Raw genomic sequence first — 23,737 nt, 5'->3', positions numbered from 1 at the left:
GCAACCAACAGCATCCCTGGAGTGGACAGGTGCCTTGGGGCTCCCTGGACACAAATTCATCACAGAACTTGTGCAGTTACATGGAGACGACTTGCTGGTGGGTCTGTCTCAAGAGCAAAGGCCAAGCCATTTTTGCCTGGATGCCCAAACCCCATCGCAGGGCCTACTCAGTGCTGAGCCTGATCCTGGAGTCACAGCACCCCATTTCCTCCCCTGGGTGCTATTTGAAGACATGGACCATCCATGGACATTTTCTCTCCCTTCTTCTGGCACAAGTATTTTCGGTTCTTAGGATTCTAAGCAATTTCTCCCTACAGCTGAGCTATCTTCTGTCCATCTGCTGCAGATTGTGGTGGTACCTGACACTTGTCACTTCAGCGGGTAATCCTGCCATGCACTGAGACTTCCAACCTCCAGCACCCAGAAGCTTTCTACAGCTGCTAGAGTTTGATGGCCCCACCGTAGGGCAGACGGCGCAGGCCAGGCTATTACCATTCCTGGCAACAACTCTTTCCCAATGAGGAATAGGAGCTGCTGGAAAACAGCCCCGCTTCCTTGGCCCTCGGTGGGACAATGGGCCTGCTCTACTTAGTCTTTTAAAGGATCTCTAGTGGAACTCAGGATCAGATGCCCCCCAGAACTACCAGCTCATTCACACGCCCTTTAGGAGAAGAAGCCTGCCTGCCTTTCCCGCCTCACTGCCCCTCCCCTTTGACGGTGTTCTCTCCAATTTCCGAACAAACTACTTGCAAACCATTGTCTCAGGGCCTGTTTTTGGGGAAATCCAAAGTAAGAGATTAGGAAGATTAGCAAGTTATTCAACTTCTCTGTGACTCAGTTTCCTCATCTGTAAAATGGGGATGATAAGAACCCCTCCCTCATGTGGGTTTGCCATGAGGGTCCCATGAGGCAGTAGAGTCGACCGTCTCAGAACAGTCCGAGCACATCTCGAGTGCACTGGGTAGACGATTGTGTCCATCCTCCCAACCGGCAGTTGGTGGGAAACCTAGCTGGTGCCCTCATTTTGTTCCCCCCATAGAGAGACACAAAGATTCTATTAAATGCACTCCCTTTCCTGTGTCAGGATGAAGAGGGGCCACAGTAATGTCAGAGGATACTCCTGCCAACATTTCCACAAGCAAATACATTTAAGAGCTCAGCCTCGGTCTACTTAACACAGTCATGTTGCAACCAATGAAGTCATTTAAAAAAATGCATAATTCAGTAACGACTCAGCACCAGGCGAGATTTCATGATCTGTAACACTCTGTCTGCTCCTGGCTCCTCTTTCTCCCCCAGCGCCTCGATATTTTTGAGATTACTCTTTGCTGGGCCACTTCCCAAAATTAAGAACAGAGTAATCATTCTAGAAGAGCCTTTCTTTCCTTGCCTGCTAATCAAGAGTCCTAAGAAAGTATGAATCAGGAGTCTATCCCCCCTCAGGGAGGGGGGCTAGGAGAGCCAGGATTCCAAGCCTTCAGAATCTGAGGCCACCTGCAGAAGCATCTTGTTCTGGAACAGCACAAGACGAACAGGTCCATGAACAGACACTGTCTGCCTCCCCCACCTCCCCTGCCCAGCAGGCTGGCTCTGGAGAACTGGATGGAAGGAACTCAGGCCTTAGCTGGTTTGAATCTCGGAGTTCCAGAGATGCCCCATCTGTCACACCTGCAGGATGCAGCAAGGGCAAGGAACAAGGGCAAATACTCTCTCGGCACCACGTGCCGGCTCTACTCCAGGATTTACGCATGCGGACTCTTACTCCTCCTAGCACACCCTGAAGTAAGCGCTATCATAGTATCCGGTTTACAGACGAGGAAACCAAAGGAACGTGATGGTCCTCTGCTTCCAAGCTCACCCCGTTAGAAATGGCTCTGTGATTCCAGGGCATGGATTCTACAAACTGCGCTGGAGATGCCCTTGGCTCAGTCCTACCAGTGGAGGCTCTCTGTGGAGACCAGCAAGGCGGAAGAGAGAAGAAGATGCTCTGAAATCTCCCATCGGCCCCTGCAGAAGTTGCCCCTCCCCTTTGCCAGTGTTTTCTTCGATTTCCAAACAAACCACTTGCAAACCATTGTCTCAGGGCCTGTTTTTGGAGAAATCCAAAGTAAGAGATTAGGAAAACCAGAGCAAGTTTTCAACTTCTCTGTGACTCAGCTGCCTCATCTGTAAAATGGGGATGATAAGAACACCTCCTGTCTGTGGTCTCCCTCTTCAGAGGGCCCCACATCGCCCAGCTGGGTCCCTCCTCCACACTCCCATTCCCTCGTGTGACCACAGCCCTGCGTGTGATAGATGCTTCCTGCAATTCCTGGCTACCTTAGTGTCCCACGTTCGCTTTGGCAACCTCCCGACACCTGTGTAAGTCCCTTCAAGAAAACTCTGTCTGGGGCACCTGGGTGGCTCAGTTGGTTAAGCATCTGCCTTTGGCTCAGGTCATGATCCCAGGGTCCTGGGATCCAGCCCCACATCGGGCTCCTTGCTCAGCAGGGAGCCTGCCACTCCCCCTGCTTGTGCACATGCTCTTTCTCTGTCAAATAAATAAATACAATCTTAAAAACAATAAAACACCTCTCTGTCTGAAGTACCTACTATGGTTTGGGATTTCCTTCCTAGATCCTAACTGACAGAAGATCTTATAATTATCTCTACTCCACATGGGAGGAAACGAAGGCACAGAGGTTGAGAATCCTGTCCAAGGTCATGCAGCTAGGACCCGGCGGCGCTGGGATATCTGGGATGGCTTGCTCTGCTCTGCGAGTCTAACCAAGGCACTGAACCGCCCCCAGCCAGAGAGTGAGACAGGCAGCCAAGGGCCAGCAAGAGAGGTTTTCTTGTTCAATGAACAAGTATGAGGGCTGGTTCTATGTTCTGAAGATAGGGAGTCAAAGCTAATCTCTGTCTCTACCCCGAATGAACCTAAGAGGTGAGGGAGTGAAACAGAGGCGGGAATCAAGAAGCTGCAGAATACCGTGAGAAAGACCGGGACGGCGGCAGTCCAGGATCTGGGGGACACACAGAAGAATGTGCTACACAGAACAGCGGCCCTCGAGAGATGTCCGCGCGCTCATCGCCAGAACTTGACATGGCAAAAATGACTCTGAAGAAATGATGAAGTCGTGAGTGGGGAGGGTATCCTGGACGACCGAGGCAGACCCAATGTAATCGGAAGAATCCATATAAGTGAACGAATCAGAGACAGAGGGGCTGAAAGACGCGGCACAGCTAGTTTTGAACACAGAGAAAGGGGCCACCAGTAAGGAAGATCAGCAGCTTCTACAAACTGCGGAGGGCAAGGGAACAGACGTTCCCCTGGAGCCGGAGTGCAGCCCTGCTGCCCCACACTAGACTTCGGACATCCATGCTCGTAAGATAATGAATTTTTACGTTTTAAGCCACTGAGTCTGTGGTAATTAGTTACGGCAGCCCTAGGGAAGTACTCTGAGGAGGCAATCAGATGGAGGAAATGAGGGAAGGCATCCCGGAGAAATCAAATCATGAAGTCATGAAAGAAGAAGAGAGTCTAACTAGCAGCTGGGGAGGAGGTGTCCGCACAAAGACGAGGAGAGACTGGGTCGCTCCGGAATGGCACAGCCTGCTGGAATGCGCATGGCGGAGGGGAAGGGCCAAAAGGCAACTGGAGAAGTTAACAGGACCAGAGAAGGAAGGGTCTTTCTGAGGAGCCGGGGCTTCGGCCTGAGGCTTTGTAGGGGGTGGTGTGATGCAGACACCTGTTCTTTCTGGATGATTCCTGAGTGCTAGGTGAAGAACGGGTCTGAAGGAGAGACCTCAGAGTCAGGAGGCATCATGTCCACCACGGAGAAGGAGCTGTTGGATGTCTGGGCCAGGGTAATGGCCATGGGGCTGGAGAGACAGAGGACTAGACACTGGTTTAGGATACTGGCCAGAATTCGGTCTCTGATTGGGTCGAAGGGGCAGGAAAGGGACCAGTACTTGGATCAGTACAAGTGGGAGACTAGGATCCAACAGGCCAGGTGAGTGCTGGGTACAGCACACCTGTGAAGCCACAGTCTTTCCCTGACCTCCACAATGCCTGCGTGGTCATGTACGTGCTGTCCGTTTCAGGCGCCCTGCCCAGCATCCCAGGGCACTCTACTGGCTTCTGTACACAAGGCCCAGCACTCTGGACTCCATCCCTTTGCATTTTCATATTCATTTTCCCTTACAATGGGCAGTCAGACAGTTTGGCTTATAACCTCTCTCACTTATTTTTCCGACTTTGGACAATCTAATTAATTCCCCTGAACCTCAGTTTCTTCATGTGTAAAACCAGGGTAACGGATCCTATCTCACTGGGTCCCGGTGAAGACCAAATGCAAATATCTGTAACATGACGGGCCCCAAGTGAATGTGAGTTATTCCCTTCTCACATCCCTCATGGCCTACCGCACTTGTCCCTCCTCAGCCCCTCCGTGAAGGGTCATTGCACCATTTCTCAAGCCTCGCACCATCTCCTCTCTGGGCATCTGGGGCTCGTGTAGCACATGCGATGAAAATCAATTTTAGCTTTCTGCACGAGAGAGCCGCTAATCTCCCACCAGGACGGGCAACGCACACTCAACGAGCACCAGGGGGAAACATGGCAGCCGTCTTCACAGAACATGTCTGAGAAGAGCGGGAGGAGAGGGAAAGTGGGGTGGTGGGGGGGAAGGGAGCAGAGAAAGAGGCAATTCAGAGCAACATGAGTCCAGGCAGCTCAGTCAGTTGCTATGCTACCAGCCACAGTGAGAGAGCAAAGGAAGGGGGCTGGGGCTTTAGAGATATTGTTATTTTGCAAATTTCTCCTCTGGGCATATTCCTGTGTGCAGGGTGGGAGCGGGGAGAGGAGGGATTCGGCTCTAAGCGGCTCACAGGGCCCAAGTGACTACAAGGATCGACTGCTCTCAGGTGTCAGGAAAAGGTGTCCAGATGGATTAAGAGGTTTACCCACAACAGCCTGCTCAGTTTGCGGGGAGAGTTTAAGAGGTGAATGCCCCCTTTAGAGAAAGGATCTGAAAAAGTGGCCTCTTCCGACCCCCCACCCCCACCTCCACCAGGGCTGCCTCTGCGTTCTGCCACATTCAGCACGAAGACGGAGCTAGCGTGAGCAGGCCTACACAGCAGCCCTCTGGGAAAGGACTCTGGAACAAGAGAACACAGCAAGGTCCCACAGACCATGGGCCACGGTGGCCTCATAGACCAGAGGCCATAATTCCGACTCAAGCAGATGGACGATGGGCCCTGAGGACAGGATGAGTGGCTTCATGTTGGCACCCACCGTAGGCCACGACAACCTTGGTACATCTATGGCAGGGAGAGAACATGAAAGGAGAAAAGAGGGCATATTTACCGGGTATCACATTTCAGGCACTATTCTAGATGTTACTAACACCTTTGTCCTGTACTTCTTAAGCAGAGACAGAGGTTAACCCAAAGAAATACAGAGCAACCTCAGGCGATCTACAAAGTGACACAGTTTTTAGACAGAACGCCTTCCTGGGACAAAATTCTACTTGAAGAGAGAAGGTAAAAGAACCTTGAATTTTTACATGCATAAAAGGTTTCAAGGGAACACCACCTTTACACAAATTCTTTCACAGAATACAGAAGAAATACTTCCAAACTCATTTGACAAGCCTAGGATAACTGTCACGCCAAGACCTTACAAGGATATCACAAGAAAAGAAACTTCCAGGCCAATCTCTCTCAGAAACAGAGATATAAAAAGCCTACACATTATATTAGCAAACCAAATCCAGGGATGCATAAAATGAGTAATTTATCGTGACCACACTGGGTTTATTCCAGGAATACAAGATCAGCTTAATATTAGAAAATTAATCAGTATAACTCATCATATTAACAGACTGAAAGATAAAAATCATGCAACAATGTCAAGAGATATCAAGGAAGCATTTGACACAAGTCGGTATCTATCCACGATTAAACTTTTAACAAATAGAAGGGCAAGTTCTTTCATCTAAGAACAAGCATCCAAAACATAGTCTCATATCACAATGAACTGTAAAATACTGAACGCTTTCCCGCTAATCTCCCCGGTTTTACTGGATGCTTGAGCCACTGCAATGGGGCAAGAAAAAGACATAAAAGACACTAGGAATGGGAAGGAATTAATAATGCTCTCGTTATTCATAGACTCTATGAATGTGTATGGAAAAAAAATCCCAAAGAATCTCAAATTATGATGAAAATCAAACGTGAGTTTAACATACTTCCATATATTAAAGTCAATGTACTTTGCCGTGCTGTCAGATTTCAATCAACAAAAGAGGAGAGAGCTTTAAATCACCCATTTGCACAATATGCATAAGCCTTCCTAACCCTGCTTCTAGTACTACCCTCTTCAGATCTATTCTCTACCCTGCGGCCCATCTTACCCTGACTTCCTAAGGTAACGACTGCATTCCATTATGGGGCCTCAAACACCATGAGGGATGCCCCCACCCCCCCGCCCCGCTGGCCTCTTCAGCCTCCTCTCCTGCCACTGCCCCTCTTGCTCACAGGCTCCAGACACACAGGTCTGCTTTCCAAATATTCCTAACATGCTGAGATCCTTTCTACCTCAGGGCCTTTGCCCACACTGCTTCCTCTTCTCCCAGCTTTACTGAGTTCACTCTCCACAGCTCAGCTCAAGCCTTACTTCCCGACCTCCTCGAAAGCTCTCGGATATGCTGCTTTAGGGCAGTTACACTGTGCGCGACCGTCCACGCTGGTCTTCTGCACGAGAATGTAAACATCACGAGGGCAGAGACCACTTGCATATGTTTCACTATCTTAGTCAGAGCACCTGCCTTGATCCTTGGCACACAGTAAATGCTTCCTAAGTATGTGTTAAACGAATGAATCAACGCAAAAGTCAGAAGAATCCTCTTCTGCTGTCAGGCAACCTGATTTTTTTTTCCCCCATGAAAGCTTGGAGTGAAGAGTATTTTGAGAGTAGAGAGGAGTTGTAAGAATTGGTAGCTTGGTATTATCAGAACACCCAGCAGTGTAAGAAGTCTTGAACAGACCACGCCACCCCAGAAGAGGGATTGCTCATCCCTGCCCAGAAAGGCCCCCCTGGTTCGGGCTGAGAGCTCAGTTTGCCACTTTAAACACCAGTGTTAATTTTTTAATTAAACTATTTTGAGATAATTATAGATTTACACCAATTCTAAGAAATAATAGATGCTATGTATCTTTTACTCAGCTTCCCTAATGATAACTTCGTGCGTAAGGGGTTGTACCTGGATGGCTCAGTCAGTTAAGCGTCTGACTCTTGGTTTAGGCTCAGGTTGTGATCTCAGGGTCATGAGATCAAGTCCTGAGTCAGGCTCCACGCTCAGTGCAGAGTCTGCTTAAGATTCTTTCTCCCTCCCCCTCAGCCCCTCCCCACTGCTCACTTGCTAGCTCTCTCTCTTTCCCTCTAACCCTACCTTAAATAAATCTTAAAAAAAAAAAAAAAAAAAAAAACTATCATGCGAGGGTGAGAACCATGTTGCTTCCAAATATCCTGCTCCCAGATACACCAGGGGTTGGAAAAACCATGCTAGGCAAAGAACTTGCATCAAGATCAGGCCTGAAATACATTAATGTGGGTGATTCAGCTTGAGAAATCTGGCCATGGAGTCTGGCAAGTGGCTTCTCCTAAGAGCACGCCAAAAGATGCACAGAGCCTCAAAGATACAGGGCTTACAGAAGATGAGCCAAAGGTTATAAATCAGATGTTGGAGTTTGCCTTCTGATATGTGACCACAATTCTAGATGATGCAAATATTTATTCAAGCCATGATAAGAAAGCTCCTGTTGATGCAGATGATGTGTGATTGGCAGGCCAGGGTCGAGCTCATCAGTCTTCTACCTCTCTTCCCCGGAGAGATTTTTTATTACATATTGCAAGGCAAAGAAATCAAACTCCTTCGCCATTAATCAAACCATATTCAGGTTCTAGGTTAACACCTGACAGATACCGCTTGACTGCTCCAAATTATAGACTTAAGTCTACCAAAAAAAAAGGCATCTACTTCTGTGGGAAGAATAACAGCTCTGTGGTTAAGTGTTGGCTCAGTTACAAGCAGACCAAGTACTCCCACGACTTGGCACACCAACCCAAGCCGCATCTGTGTCAACTGAAGTAGGAACTCCAGCGTCCCTCACAGGACAAAGGTTTACAGTACAGATGCTCACGACAGTCCCCAACTGTAAAAGCATCAATTTCTGCAAGATCACAGTTCAGAGTGTTCTGATTAATCCAATATAAACTGGGGCCAAACACATGCTTATTATCACCAACATGGTGGCCATCACCAAACACTGCCAATGAATCATCAAATGCATTGAAAACAGGAAGGGGGGGGGAAGAGGGGGAGAGAGAGGGAGGAGGAGTAGGAGGAGGAAGAAGAGAAGAAGGGGGAGGGGGAGAGGGGAAGAAGAAGAAAATTTGTAATCTAGCCCTGGTGCTTGTAACATGTACACTTGGTCTTGAGTCCATGTACTGAAATTACATATGCATGCTGCATGCTTCCAAGTTGTGTTGTAGAAAACTTAAATGATATTTAATGAGTAAATATAGTTATCCTTTCCAATTGAGATGTTGGATTTTCTTTAATGGGATTAGCAATGGTTTTTCATCAGACTTTAAGTGTAAAAAATAAAGTTGTCATTCATCAAAAAAAAAAAAAAAAAATCACCTAGCATGCAATAGCACAACCAGGCTGTTGACACTGACAAAGTCAAGATACGGCACATTTCCACCACCAAAGGGAGCCCTCGTGTGGCTCTTTTATAACTGTACCCACCTCCCTCCTCACTCCCCCCACCCTATGCTCAAGCCCTGGGAACCACAAGTCCATTCTCCATTTCTAAAATTCTGACATGTACAAAATGACAATAATCTCTGGGGATTGGCTTCTTTCACTCAGCATCATTCCCTGAAGATACAGCCAGGTCACTGCTCATAGCCACAATTCATTCTTTTTTTTTTTTTTCATTGCTGAGTGATCGGATTCCATGGTACAACGTACCACAGTTTAACCATTCACCTGGTAAAAAAAAAAAAAAAAAAAAACATCTGGGCTGTTTCAGCTTTTAGCTACTACAAAACAAAGCTTCGATGAACAATCATGATGATACAGATTTTGTGTGACTCTAAGTTTTCCTTCCTCTGGAATCAATGTCCAGGAGGGCAACTGCCAGGTCCCGTGGAATCTGGAGCTGCCAAACTGCTTTCCAGAGGGCTACCCTATCTTGTACCCATCAACGAATGAGTGATCCGGGCTCTCTACATCCTCGCTACGATGTGGTGCCAGCATTTTGTTTTAGCCATTCTGGTATGTAGTGATGCACCACTGCGGTGTTACATCGGCACCCCCCTAGTGACTACGGACATTAAACATCTTCTCATGTGTTTACCTGCCCTCTCTATATCCTCTTCAGCGAAATGTCTGCTCAGAACATTTACCTGTTTTCTAATTGAACTGTTCTTTTTTGTTCGATGGGTTGGTTTGGCTGCTGTTGTTCTGCTACTGAGCATTGAGTTTTAAGAACTCTTTGTATAGTCTAGATACTAGTCCTTTGTCACATACATGGTTTGTGAATATTTGCTGCCACTCTGTAGCCTGTCTTTTCATTCTCTTCGTAGGAGCTTTCACAGGGCAAAAGTTTTCATTTTGACAAGCTTCAGTTTATCCATTTTCCCAGTTATAAGTCATGCCTTCGGTGTCAAGCCCATGTGCATTTTTCTTTTACTTTTTACTCTACTCAAATTCATCAGTACTCACAAGTCAGTTCAGGTTCCTGACAAAATTGTGTTCAATCAAACATTCAGTTGGCAAACATATAACTGTATTTGGTTCTATTTCCTGCCATAGAGCATTTTTCAGTAACACAGAAATGCTGAAAAAATATGTCTGTTTTGTTTTGCAAGTTTTAGTGGCACTCCTCATTTATTTTTCAGAGGCATAATACTTTTAAAATTATGTTTTCCATCAGGATGATGGATAGTTGCTTAAAAATGGGAAATAGGAAGCATATGCTCAAAACTATTAAAAAGATGTAAGACAGTAAAATTCAGAACCTATAACCTGAGAGGCCTGTCTCCAGCGTGGCACTGTCCTTCAGAATCCCTTCATCGGACTTGACAAGGAAGAAGATGGCAGTGTTACCCCAAATTCACTCCGTGCTTCATCATTAAGCAGCTGTCAATCTCGGAAACATAAGATATACTCACATACTTAATATGTGACTTTTGTTATTGTAGAGCTGTAAAGAGCTAAAACTCAGTATCCCTTGCACCAAAAAATCCTGAACCATATCTGCAAATGACCATCACTTTTTGGTGACGCCTGAAGACCCCAATTGCTGTGGGCAGTCTCTAAAATGGCCCCCAATGCTTCACTCCTCTGGTATCTATGCTCCTGGGTAACCTGACCCCTTGAAAATGAGCTAGACCTCTTATTCACTTCTAACAAAAGGAAGATAGCCAAAGTGACATGATGTTGGTACTTCTGAGATTAGGTTACAGAAAGACTACCACCTTCCTTGCCCTGTCCCTGTCTCTCCCTGTGCATCTCCCCACTCCCTCCCCTCCCTCTCTCTCCTTCCCTTCCCTCCCCTCCCTCTTCCCCTCTCCCTCCTTCCCTTCTCCCCATTCTCTCCTCCTCTTCCTCTCCTTCTCCCTCCCTCTCCCTCCTGCCTCTTCTCTCTTCCTGCCTCCCTCCCTCCCCCTCCTCTATCTACCCTGTTGTGAGTTGGCTTATGGAGAGCCACACGTTCCCAAAGAAATGCTATCTTCAACCAATAGCTAATGAGGCTCTGAGGCCAATAGCCACAGGAGTCCTCTTTTCAGAGGATCTTCTGAAGGCTGCCAACAGCCATGTGAGTGTGTGCACTTGGGAGCAGATCTTCCCGCGGACTAGACTCGAGATGACTGCAGCCTCCAAGCCAGAATCACCCCATGACACTGCACCATGATCTCTAACCCATGCCTTCGAGACAATAAATCCTTGCTGGTTTCAGCCACCACCTCTTGGCGTAATACGTGACTAATACAGCATACATATTCCATAAATAATTAAAAACGTGGAGGAACTTTACCAGAAGTTTTTGTGACTACGAAGGGAAAACTCTTGGCTGCAAGTTAATATAAAGAGGCACAAACAAATGCACACACGTGATGCTTCAAGCTTCCATCAAGATCAGGTTCAGGATCACCTTTGAAATTACAGTACACAAACCAGCAGAAGACTGGGGAGGACTTGGCTGAACCTATTTGAGATAAAAATAAAAGGAGGCAGCCGACTTGTACTGAAGAATGCCCTCAAGGGAGACATTTTAATGCGCTTAAAGACATGTTTGAATACTTGGTAAGCCCAGTGCTTTTCATTTTGCAGTGGTAAGCAAACAAGGGAATGAACATCTAGCCATTTCTTTATTTATTCCATATATTATACGACAGTGATACCCATGAAGGCATTAATTTGCAATTACTTCAAAAAAGGATACCTGGTGAAGAAACCGTCAACAAGCTTTGGGTGGGTGTTTGCATAGATGGCACTCGGTGTAACACAGATACAACCACAGGGCAGGACAGAGGGGTCTCCACCAAGGAAACATGCATTCAAATGTTCCAGCACACACAGCATCATTTACTAAGAAAAGCTTAGCCTTAAAATCTGCCTCTTTATTTCTTAATGTGGTGGTAGAAAATGAAGGAAAAGGTTTAAAACTCACCTTTGTAGTCATGTACGCAATAAAATGAGAAGTGAATTTGAAAGCGTGCCCTGCTACGAAGATATACCTGGGCCTATTCAGTAGGGCACATTGATGGTCTCAGCAAAATTGCTATCATTTTTCATTGAAGAAAAACACATATAAGTAATAACAAAGCTTCAAAAAAAGAGAAAGCCTTGCCTAAAACTTCTTCTAGATCTTAATCAGGAAAACAATCTGATTAAAGTCACATACACCAAAGGACAAACAGGTTTAATGTAGCAATCCTCCAAGGTATTAACATTTTTTTAAAAAAAAGAATTGATCTCAAAGTGCATCATTCCTATAGAGCTCTTCACAGCTTGGAGGCCTTTAATGTCCTCTTAAAATGGGCCCATGAATTTCCTCTCCTACCTGTGATTCCCCTCAGGAAAAGGAAATATAACTCTACATGTTCCTGATTGGAAACCCCAATGAGGTTTCCCAATAGTTAAGATATACTCAAGACTGACCCTAAACATCTGGGCAGATGTTCTGCCCAGAAGGTTGATGTGGGAGCATTTTGGTGTCTCACAGTCAATTCAAAAACGAAACTAACCAGTTCCTTTGCAGACAAGGAGCATGAAATGAGCCCCTCTAAGAAATGGGAAGTCTCTGCAGGGCTGGAAGCTCCCAGGAGCCCTCTGGGAGGGCTGGGCTGAACCCACACCTAAATGTCCAACAGCCTGGATCCTGCCATGCCTGTTTCCTACACAGCACCAAGTACCATTTGACTAAAGGTCCTTTGGATTAGGCTACGCTGCTCTTTAAAAAAAAAAAAAAAAAAAAAAAAAGATCTCTAGTGGTTGCACCCGTGGCTTGCACACTGCTGTGTATTAGAACCATGTGGAGAAGTTCTAAAGCATCTGATGTCCAGCTCCCAACCTTTACCCATCAGATCCAAATTACTGGGGTGAGCCCTAGGTATTGGCATTTTTTTAACACTTCCGGTTTTCCCAACATCCAGCCAAATTTGAGAGCCACTGGGCGACATCTTTCATTTCATTCACCAAAATACCTTCCTGAAAAATCATAATATGCAGAGCACCCAGGTGATTCCTCAACCATCCTTCCCTTTAGTTAGTAATCTCATATGTGTTTCTAGTCCCCAATCTTGGGGACAAGGCACTGGAGGCAGCAGTGAATGAACACATGAATGAATGAATGAATGAATGAATGAATGAAAGAAAGAAAGAGAATGGCCTTCCTCACCTGTCTCCTCCTGGCCTGGAGGAGTTCTAATGCTTACAAAGAGCCCTGCATAGAGTAAGCCAACAACTTACTCACAATCATGTAGTGTTAATGCACAAAATATAACCAGTGAAAGGGGCCGACGGTGGAGAAATCCAATCTCCTGAGGTTTTCTTCGCCAACTACCTAAAGATCAGTGAAAAGCATAGTCCCAAGGGGCCAAGCCACCACCTCTTACTTGTGTACTGAGACACTCCATGTATTTACACAGAATCGCTATGATTATCCATGGCCATCATGCACTGGCTCAGAGAGCTCCCTCCTTCAAGGCCCTGCTAGCATTCCACCTGCTTTGGAAAGGCTCCCTGACATGTTCCAAAGTGTGGTACAGGCCAGTGGTACACATGCGATTAAATCAGGTGCACACCAGCGGGCGCTGATCCATAAATTAGTTTAACAGTCGAAGATGTATTTCAGCTTGCATTAGAAACCTATCAGACTTCCTTTCACTATAGTAATATAATGATTATAATGATATGAATTTTCATTTGAAAGATCAAGTGTTTTATTTTATTTATTTATTTATTTATTTATTTATTTATTTATAAAGCAGAAGTGTTAAAATAAGAGAATAGATAAGGGAAAGAAATTGTGAAAGGGAGCACGGAAGAGACGGGTGTGTGGAAAATGCTGCCGGGTGCCTAACCAGCCTACCATCACCTGCATTTCTCCCTGTTTATGTCCGTGCCTTTCTCCCCTTCAACAGAGTCACTGCAAGGCAGGGATGCAGCCAGTCATGGTTCTACGGCCTTCACTGTGTCAAACGCGGTGCCTCAAACAGGAATTGTGAATAGAAACCATTTTTCTTTTACTGTGTTACCAGCCCCATTTAGGTTAAAGGCAATTGACTAAGGAGTGAGTTCATGGAAGAATTCAGGTCATTGCTAAAAATGTAAAATTGATATTACCCTCAGGAGCAGCCCTAAATAGATGAGGTGTCATGTCACCCTTCTCCTCCTCCCCAGCTCCCCACCTGGGCACGCCCTGATCCTTCTCCCTGAAAACAGCAGTAAGAGCTACACCCTGACTCCTTTCCACCACCTTGGCCACTGGGGGAACAGATCTGGGAAGGCGCCTGAGTCACAAGAGAGTCAGATTTCTTGACATCGCGTTCAACCCTCTAAACTAGTGTTTGGGGTTTTTTCCAGAGAATTAAGTCCAACACAACACAACACAAACCTCATTTCTAGCTTGAGAAGGCTTTGGAAATCACCTTGCCCTTCTGGCTCCGACTTCACGGGGTTCCCCTCCCTGTCCCTCCCATCTGGCCTCAGTCTCCACTGAGAAGCCTGGAGGGCGCCCTCCCTGAGGCTTTGTGGTATAAAAGGATCTGACACAGCTTAGGAAACAGGCAGACGAGGAACATCTCATCTACAGAAAAGATATTTTCTCAGTTAAAAAAAAAAAAAAAATGTGTTCTCACTTAAGAATGCTAATGGCCCATGCACAGAAATAAAATCCCTGACCTACTTTGAAGCTGAACTTATTAAACAAGCCGACCTTATTACTCAGAAGAGACTGTAAAACACTAGAATAAAGCCCAAATGGAATTCCTAGCGTCCTTCATTGACAGGAGCTGCCAAGAAAAGCACAAAAGAGAACCAGAGGCCTGGGCTGGGCGTCAGGAGCCAGGGTTCACGTCCAGCTCTCTCATGGGGTCTTGCTGTGTGACCTGGGAGATATCACAGTCCCTCTCTGGGCCTCAGGACTCACACCCAGGGACTATAAGAGGGGCTCTCTGATGTCACTTCCAGCTGTGATAACTGGCAATTCTATTTTTTTTAAGAAGTGAATGTTAAAATGAAAAAAAAACAAACAAAAAAGAATCAATTATCAAGGGCCTATTACACCAGACACTAAGAGGCAGGTGAGGGACTAAGACACACACTGTGTCTTCAAGGAGCCCACATCCTAGCAGCGTGAGTCGGGGCAGTCCACACTGATTAATGGATTTATTTCCTACCAGCAATTTGAGAGCCGCCACAAGGCTACTGCCAACGTAACACAACTTGTGTCTGCAACAAGAAGTCCCTCCGGCAATCCACCTGACAACTTCGATTTAGCTGAATGAATCTTTCAGTGCATTTTAAGCCGCTGCACAGCCACGAGTGGCCATCTACAAGTTATAATCAGATTTATCACACTGGGAAGGAAGCGAGCGGCGATACATTTCCATGGGGTTTTAGGGCAATAATGTGAGTCATCCATGCTCATTCTGGAGAAAATCCTGGAGCTGCAAGGTAAATTATCCAAACCAGAATCAGAACGAGGCAGGAAAGGTTGCTGCTGTAACAGGAGGCGTTCGTAACCCACACACTGTTGGATTAGTCAGTCATGATGGTGCTACCGTGGGATGTTGAATGATATTACTCAGAAAATGTCAGGGCGTGTGTAATAGCAGGACCCCTTTCAAAAGTCCAGATTTCAGGCTCAGAGACTACCTTTCGTTGAGGCTCTAGAACTTGCTCGCTCTCACAGAGCTCAGGGAACAAAGACAATGGGGAGAAGAGAGTCCCCAGAAGGAACAAGAGGATCTGGGGTTTGGGTAGAAAACGGCAGGAGCCACAGTCATGCCCGGGGCCAGCCACGGTGAATCCACGGCTCTGAAGCTGTATCCCCAAAGATTGAGGAAGAGTAGGAGTGAAAAGTCCTGCAAAGACCAGAGAATGCGGGGTCCACAGGGAAGGATGTGAGGGATCCAGGCCAGAGACAATGAAGTATCTTCTCCCCACTTTACAGATGTGGACACGGAGATTCAGCGGTGCCCAAGGCCACTGAGCTACGAAGCGGCAACGATGGAATGGGAGTGTGTGTGCACAGCTCCACATCACTGGGGCTCCCCCCACCCCAACCCTCCACCAGTCCCGGAACTTCCTGTGTAGCCACCTCATGCTAGCCACCAGTGCTGAGGCCCCCATCTCCCACATCGGCCCACTGCATTCGTTCCCCACCAGTCCCAGCCCATGGTACCCCCTCAGGACGCCCCCACCCTCCTCTGGAGGGCCGCTGAGCTTTGAACATAGTTTCCTTGCCTTCCACTCTTTGTGACTCAATGATCGCAGCCTTGTTCTGGCAGTCATTCCTTGAGCTGTCTTGAGAGTATTCATGTTGCTGGACTCACGAAGTGCTGTTCATCTTCTCGGTGTATCGTTCCCATTACCATCCCCAGGGATCAATGCAGTGAAGCAGCGGCGGGGAGTCCAAGGTTGCAAGGAAGGCGAGCCACACCTTACTGGAAAAGCTTTAAGAGGCTGGTGTAAAAACTCCTTTGTTTCTAGAGTCCTGCATGTGGTCTCTGTTCTTGATCTGATGAGAGCTCCCCTAACACATGGACCCCTCCGCAGATCCACTCTGCGGTGTCTCCGTGAACGAAGGGCTTCCAGGCCCCTTGGGAGGACTGTCCTGTGTCCTGTAATGACCCTCAGCCCTTGAACAGGAGGATAAAGACACACAGCCCTGCAGAGATGGGAGCGCACTGTTCCAACCCCATCAAACAACAGAGGGAATGGAGACTGAGAGAGAGCAAGGCGATGTTTATTCGAGGGCCCTGAGAAGCACAGCGGCAACGCTGGGGGCTTGATGGGCATGTCAGAGCATCGAAGGCTCTGCCAACCACAATTTATATTTCCCTGAGCATCCCAGAGAAGGGCAACCCCAAGTTTTATTTTGGCTTCTCAAGTGGAATTCACAATGCTTCCGGTTAGGCACTGTCCCGAATTTTTCTTGGAGACCTCTTCCCCACAGCCGGCCCACATGGTTTGCGATCTGACCCGCCATCAGCTCTGGCAGTGGGCCCCGGTTCAGTGGGGCTGAATGCATCGGTCGGTGCACTTTGAACTCAGTCAGCACATCCACGCTCCCACCTCCCTAGTTCAGGGACAGTTCGGGAGTGGGCACATGACCCAGATCTGTCCACTGGCGATCAGAAGTCGTTTGCTCACCCATCAAGACAGAAAGGTAGAATCAGCACTGCTGCAACCTTCATCTAACCACGTGGGGCCAGAGAGAATGGAAACACGATGGAAGCAGAGCCAAAAATAAAAGGGAGAGACAGGAAGAGAGCAAGAAGCTGGAACGCGTAGAACCATTGTTTGAGCCTTTAATCAGCCCACGCTGGAAGCCTGTGAGACCTGTTCTCTGACTACTCATTTCCATACACCAATAAATTCCCTTACTGAGTAAGAAAAAAAACAAAAATAGAGAGCGAGAAAGGGAAGGGAAGGGCAGGACAGGGAATGGATGGGAAGGGGAGAGGAGAGGAGAAATTATTACCAGAAATGGGATGAATGGAAGTGGAGAGGCAAATGACACATTTCCATCACACCCACTGCTCCACCCCAACCTAAAAGTGGTCTTGGCTGTGCAGGGAGAGCTGTGTGCGGTGGGCCCAGCAACAGTGTCCTCACAGTCCAGCAGACGCTCCGGTCTCTGCTCTTCTCAGTACAACCTAGGCATCACTGATTTCTCAGAAAGAGAATCATGAGATCTCAGCTCTTGGGGAAGGAAGCTCAAAGACCATCGAGCCTCACTCCTTCCACTCACTAGAGCAAAAAGCCGGTCTCAAACAGGAAGGGAATTCATCCAAAGTCACAGTGAATGTGAGGAAGAGTTGGCCCTGGAGATGCCACATCTTCCTGAAGGAGCTATGCAAAAGCAGATGAGACCTTGACTTGCCCTGTACCCTGGGGCTCCCTACTGCCTTCCAAGAAAACACAAGAGCAGTCCCCGACATCCAGGAGCTGGGCTGGTACCACCAGCTGGGACGTGAGGTTGCTGGAAGCTGGCCCGGCACTCCTAGCCAGGCCATTTTGTTCTCTGGTTGGCTTAAACAATCTCACACACCACCAAAACCAGACCAACTTACTGGGACCATGAGGAAGTGAGGCAGAACAAGACAGCTTCACGATTTTTTATGGAAGACAAAAAAACACAAGGCCACTGTGCAAACCACAACACACACATCCTCCCTCGTGGCTCACGTGAGGCTGCTGCGTCTCTACCAATTACATCTCTCACCCTGCTCTGGTATTACCTGCATCTAAATTTCATCTTAAATTTATTCAAATATCCCATCACAGAACTGTCCCCCCTTCCTGACCGATTTCAGTCTATGGCAAATGCCCACTCCCTCGGACCCTCCTCCAAGCCATCCAACCAAAGCCGAAATTCTATAGTAAGTCCTTCTAACACCTTCCTAATGAGCCTTCCCAAGGCCCTCTGTGCTGTGTACTTTCACTCCCCGCAGCAAGTCACAAACCCAACTTGTCAACTACAAGTATGTTTGTGGTAAGTCACAGAGCACCCTGCAGAGGGAGGGCACCGACACCTTAAAAAAAAAAAAAAAAAAACGTTCCACTTCCTTGGCCCAAAACAGAACGTTCTCCATGATCAGGCCCTGCAGCGGAATCCACCTGCACTCCCCCACCCTACCTTCTGCCACAGCACGCCGAACACCGTTGCGGGCCTTTGCACCTGCCGCGCGCAGACCCTGTTACCTGCAAAGCCCCTCCCTTTGCCCTCCTGGAGACCTAGTTTAGGAAGACTTCTCTGGCTCCAGACAGAGTCAATAAATCCTCACTGCTCTCCATCACTCCCCCACGCTGCACACACACTGACTGCAGCACATGCCACAATGAACTGTAATTATGCTTTACCCTCCTCGGTGACCCTCCCTCGCCAGGTGCAAAGCTCTTTGAAGGAAAGAGGTGTGCGGTGTCCAGGGCAGGGGCTGAAACAGAAGAGAAGGTCTGTACACTGGCTACTCAGTTTTTTCCCTGCACGGAACCAAGTGTCTCTACTATTCAATTACTGCCATATTTCAAATCATATTCAAAATAAGAGCCAAAATGATAATGTGCAAATAAAAGCCCCTCGGAAAATGAAGGCTTTGGTCTGTTATAATAGTGTCACTTGTCATTCGCAGAGTGCTCCGTGACTCACAAAGCACTTCCTCATTACCTTACCTCACTGAATTCAATCCTCATGGCAACCCTGGCTTCTGTCCTGTCTACTCGCTCTTCCAAGCTGTTTAGACACTTGGAAGACTCAGGCTGGGACACAACCAGAGAATAAACGATGGCTGGTGACAGGTGGCTGTGGCTCCAAGTTCATCGGAGGCCCAGTCAGCTCGTGGGTTCATGGCCAGAGCGTCTTCTGGGAACCAAGTCTGATATTCACAATCTCTCTTTATATCTGTCCTGCCTTCAGTTGTGTATTATTTACAAATATTATAATTCAATGTCACCAGCATTTAAACAATAACTGGGAAGTCAGAACTAGATAAGAGTCTAGATTCTACTTATTAACTGTACGACTTTGGGCAAAGTAGTAAACCAAGTACTGAGCCTTGGTTTACCCAACTATAAAATAGGAGTTTCAGCGTACCTAACTCATGAAGTTATTACAAGGATGAAATGAGAAAATGTAAGCTGAGAATTTCTACAGTGGCTGCCACATAGTTATAATCCACCTGTAGTAAATTGTAGCTATTAATATGATTATGCTATTATCATTACTATTATCATTACTCTTACTGCTATTAACTAGGATGATCCTAGGCCATTTATCACCAGATAGATTCCACGACCTTGCTCTGCTATGTGTAACAGGAGAGAGGCTGGTGGGAGGGGTGTGGGCTCAGAACAAGTTTCCCAAGCTCCTGTTGCCAGCAGGCTTCTGACTTGACCAGTTAGACACTCTCAGAGGAGACTGGAGGGCAGAAGGAAGGGAGAGTCCAGAGCATGTATCTATGTATGCCAGGGTACACACATGCCTGGATCTTCCCCCCCACCCCCGACTCAGTCAGGGGCTCCTGCCACACCCCCAGCCCCTGCTGGAGTCTCCATCAGAGTTCAAGTTTCTTTATAGTAACCCAGAACCCTGAACACCAATAACAGTCTCCGTCTTGTGACCATCCAGCCTCAGGATGGTAAGAGCTTCTGGTCATGGTTCATCCCCAAGTTGGCTCACCCTGTAACCAATTCCCTACACTAAATTCCTTCTATTTCAAATATCTAGAGTTTTTGTTTTTCTCGCTGGGCCCTGACTGACAGATACACTGAATACGTACATTTCAGCAAAGTTTCTTTCTGCGTTAGAGTTTTGTCACGTATGAAATGTTGCTAATGTCTGGAAAGATATAATAAAACATATGGGCACATATCCAACTCGGTACCTGGCACACAGTCATCTTAAGAAACTGTGTCCCCTCTTCATCTATTGGGAAGAATTTCTGTGCAGAGTTCTCATTCCAAGAATGGAACCAGAAGGAAACAATGAATAAGGAAACTATTTCACAGTTGACAACCATTACAAGATTATCTACCATACAGAATCTTGAAATGGCCTAAAAATACAATTAAAGACTGTTGCTGTTATGGGTTGAATTGCGTCCTTCCAAAAGGCTATTCTGAAGTCCTGAGCCCCAGTAGCTCAGGATGTCGCCTTAAATGGGAATAGGGTTCTCGCAGATGTAATGAGTTAAGATGAGTGGTCATGATGGAGTAGAGTGGGCCCTCTACCAATATGACTGGTGTCCCTGTAAGGCGACAGCCATGTGAAGACATAATGAGACAGGGAGAACACCATCTGAAGATGGAGGACTGGAGCGAAAGATCTAAACCCGAGTTGCTGTCAAGGTCGCCAGTGCAGAAAGAAACCGGAAAGAGGCAATGAGGGATACTTACACAGGTCTCAGACGGAGCGCAGCCCCACCAACACCTCAACTCCAGACTTCTAGCCCCCAGAACTGAGCGAGTGCATGTTGCTGTCATTTTACCATACCCAGTCTTTAGTGCTTTGCTGTAGCAGCCCTAGGAAGTGGAACACACCTGTACCGGGAGGTGGTGTGGTAGGCAGTGTTCTGAGCATCTCTCTGCACTCACGTGCCCTGGTGTTACTGCCCTGCCTGTAAGTTCTTGGGTGGTGAGCAGGTTACAGCCCATGACACTCCTGACTCTGAGAAAGGGAGACTATCATGAGTAGACCTAACCTAATGAGATGAGCCCTTAAGAGAGATGAGGCTCTTCCCAGTGAAGGAGATTGGAATGCAAGAGGGTTTTGGTGCAAAGGCAGTTCTCCATCGTTGGCTTTGAAGATGGAAGAGCTCACATGACAAGAGACGCAGGCTGTTTCCAAAAGCTGAGAGCGGCCCCTGGCGGAGAGCCAGCAAAGAAATGCAGACCTGCCATCCACCACCACGAGGAACTGAACTCAACCAACAGCTGCCATGAGCTGGGAAGCAGATTTCTCCCCAAATAAGAATTCAGCCCCCTAAGACCTTGATTTCAGCCTTGTGATACCCTGTGGCCCAGGATTCTGACCTGCAGAACTCTGAGATAGTCTCTCATTGTCCCAAAGCTGCCAAGTTTGTGGTAATTTATCACGCACAACAGAAAGCCAATACAGACAGGTACACTCGCTGTCTACAATTGTGAAATATAAATATGTCAAAGGCCATAAAGGAATACACAAACTATGGGTAATGTTAACATTACCCTAAAAATATGTGAAATAAACATGGAATGGCATTCTCATCTGATCACATCTCTGCCAGACACATACATGTGGATAGAAGAAAAACCAAAAACAAAGAGACTTTGGATGGGCCAGGGTGACAAGACTGAGTGAGATTCAAAGCTGCCTTTAGTCTTCTTATATAATTTTAAGAATTTAAAAAATTATAGAAGAACAAGATTTTTCCTGCCTCCAGCCCATAAGGAACAGACCAGTAAAAGGTTTCACAGTGAGCACAGCCTCCCAAGAGCTCAAGCTACTTGAAAGAGAGGGCCACAGAAGGGCCAAGATTTCATAAAATTTCACCAGAGAGAGGTATTTTTCAGTTAGATTAATATATCATCAAAGAGTCACAAACGACTCTTTTCTCTGGAAATTCCGTATTAGCTCTCCCTGCTATCATTCACCTCCCTGCCCAAGAGGAAGCAACAGAGACATCCGAACTTGTGGCTACAATCACGTCTGTGATACGGGCCAAAGGTCATTGGCACACTCCATACTTCTCTCACTTACAAGGTTCAGACAGAAATTGTAGGAGCCAGTGCACAACTCCCCACATCCTCTTTTCCTCTGTCACCGTCACAGCAAGGTTCCAGGTGGTGACTGCTCTATCCTCTTGGGTCTCAGAGAAGAGGACAAGTGTCGAGAAAACCCCCAACAACCTCCAAAGGCCAAGGAATGTGACTAAAACATAAACCGTGCTGTTTGCGGCCTCTGCAGTGTGGGGCGGGCTGTCCCTGCAGCACGACCTAGCACATCTTATCGAGTGGGTTAATGCTACCCTCCCCTTTTACAAGCGGGTAAAAGAAGCTGAAAGGTGAGATAATTGGCTCAAGTTCACATACCTGCGAAGTCCTAATGACAGGACTGAGATTCAAGGTCAGGGGGCCTGGCTCCAGAGCCCATGACTCAAATCCACTGGGCAGACGTTCCTCTACTCCTTGATGCCTGGATAATCCAACATTTTACTCAAGTGGAGGCAGGATGCTGACAAGAGTCCCACTTCAACATGAGGAGCACAGTGTGGTTCTCTTTATCTGGACAAATGAGTCACAGGTGGGTGATGTGGGAGACACCGAGTGCAGGGAGAGGGCATTTTGAAATAGGCATTTCACTGGTTAAAGACTCTGAATGACATCTCTCTTCTCCCTGGAGAGGCTCCTATCACTCAGGTGCCAAAATGGCCCCTTTTCACCAAATCCTGCAGGATCTAATTGTACGTTCCACCCAGCCTGGATGTCAGCTTAGCTTTTCCTAGGCCACAGCTGATTTGCTAGTGGATAAAAAAAAAAAAAAAAAAAAAAAAAAACCACCTTATTTTAAGAGAAGCAAACATCACACTGCAGCCCAAAAAAGAGGCCCCTATTGGGAGCTCTGAGTACTCAGAGTCAGGTTCTCTGTGCTTCTATAATGAGCTGAGAAGGTACAGTGAGATGGCACGCTTCTCCAAGAACAGTCCACATCTGGGCATCCCGGGGTCCTGCAGACCATTCAGGCTGAGCAGTTATGGTACCAGAATTCAGGCCCACCTCTGCAAACGACTATCAGAATGACCGTGGTTGTCTGAGCCTCTGTATCTCTAGCTGTAGCACCAGGGGAAAAGAAAAGATAATATATAAGGTGATTTCCAGCTTGAAAATACAACAATCAAAACTGATGCCAATGTGCACACATCACTGATAGGCATGTGAAACAGCGCAACCCCTACGGAGAATAATTTGGCAATATCTATCAAAGTTAAAAATGTTCAGCCACCCTAGGCCTAGAAAATTACACTAAAGATATGTTTGCATAATGAAATGACGTTTGCACAGGGTTATTCATTGCAGTATTGTCTGAAAGCAAAAGACCAGAAGTAATACAAATGCTCACCCACAGCAACCAATTCAATAACTGATGGTACATCCATAAATGGAACACCCTGGAGCTATCAGAAAAAAAGAGGAAGCTCTGTATGTCCACTAATACAGAAAGATACCCAAGATACATTAAGTGGGAAAAAAAAAGACTCAAAAGAGCATGTGTGGTATGCTACAATTTATGTAAGAAAAAGATTAGGAATTTGATTAATCGATGTAAAAATACCTCTGGAAAGATACACAAGAGAACAGTAACACCGATCATCTCTAGGGAAGAGAAATGTGTGACTGAGAAAAGAGGTCAAAGGACAAATTTTCAGCATATATTCTTTTCTGTCTTCTGACTTTTGGACCAGTTAAATATA

The 23,737-nt window shown here is 46.8% G+C and overlaps 1 protein-coding gene and 1 pseudogene across 2 annotated transcripts in view; one reads left to right on the top strand and one right to left on the bottom strand.

Moving 5' to 3' along the window:
* The window catches only part of PTPRT (protein tyrosine phosphatase receptor type T), a 1,022,164-nt gene that overhangs the window by 580,236 nt on the left and 418,191 nt on the right, over positions 1 to 23,737 (bottom strand). The window lies entirely within an intron of this gene.
* The window catches only part of LOC113258617 (transcription initiation factor TFIID subunit 9-like), a 57,070-nt pseudogene continuing 40,925 nt past the window's right edge, over positions 7,593 to 23,737 (top strand).

The sequence above is a fragment of the Ursus arctos genome, unplaced genomic scaffold, assembly GCF_023065955.2.
Source record: "Ursus arctos isolate Adak ecotype North America unplaced genomic scaffold, UrsArc2.0 scaffold_16, whole genome shotgun sequence".
Classification (NCBI taxonomy): domain Eukaryota; kingdom Metazoa; phylum Chordata; class Mammalia; order Carnivora; family Ursidae; genus Ursus; species Ursus arctos.
The sequence above is the reverse complement of the archived record's forward strand: the minus strand, read 5'-3'. Positions and strand labels throughout refer to the sequence as shown.